Genomic DNA, 1,049 nt, shown 5'->3' on the forward strand with positions numbered 1-1,049 from the left:
CTTAACACACCAGTGTGTTTTGAGCCCCCTTTGTGGTATACTGAGGTTGTGGCAGCACTTCGGCAAAGTCGAGGTTCTTCCCCATCTCTTGGTTTACCCACGGACTCACGTTCCTTCTATACAGTGCTGGCCCCAAATCCATCCCATAGGATTGAGCAACACCACCCTGCACTTCCTTGGGATGTTATTTGGCACCGTGTGACGATGCGCCATGTTGACCAATACTTACAGGCCTTCAGTTGGCGTTTCGTTCACAATATTCTGCCTGTGAGGGAACGTTTGTTCCTGTTTAATATCAGTGCCACTGAGTCATGTCCTATCTGCCATGCACGGGTGGAGTCCATTCTACACCTCTTAGTCCTGTGTCCCATATTGGTGCGGGTTTGGGAATTTGTTGCTAGACTGTACACGGCCGATCACGGCCAGGACTATTCTTTAGCATGTCCCCTCTCCGGTTCCTAGTCACTTGACCTTTCAGTTTTACTATACCCTTTTGCTCTGCAAACATGTCATTTGGCTCATGAGGAACCGCTTCATTTACGAGAGAGTTCCCGTGACCTTCCAGAGCATATACGGTAAGGTCAGGTTCAGGCTGCTGCTCCGTCTTGAGGCGGATTTCCAGCTTCTGGGAACCGGAGAATTCTTTAACCGCTGGCGTCCTGGTGTTTCTCCCCTGTTCACCATTGAGAGTGAGAGGATTCAACTTGCACTTTGATTTGTATTCTCTTTACTCCAGTTAATTTCATTAAGACATTCTTAGTAATCCTTTTACTTAAACAATTTTTTATGATGTACATAATGCAAATAAATTACTCAGCTGATATTGCAAGTTAACGATTCCTTCACCATGTACATATTGTAAATAGAATGTTTTGTATGTATTGTAAATAGAGGGTTTTTGTTTTGTTTTATACATATTGAAAGGTTTTTTTTTGCTTTGTAGATATTGTTTTGGGAAAAAAAAATTTTTTCCACACTTTATAGATATATTTTTTGTATTAAATGTTTCGTTCATAATGTACAGATAATATCTTGTAATCTATTTGTTC

The sequence above is a fragment of the Limulus polyphemus genome, unplaced genomic scaffold, assembly GCF_000517525.1.
Source record: "Limulus polyphemus unplaced genomic scaffold, Limulus_polyphemus-2.1.2 Scaffold3405, whole genome shotgun sequence".
In the NCBI taxonomy this organism is placed as follows: Eukaryota; Metazoa; Arthropoda; class Merostomata; order Xiphosura; family Limulidae; genus Limulus; species Limulus polyphemus.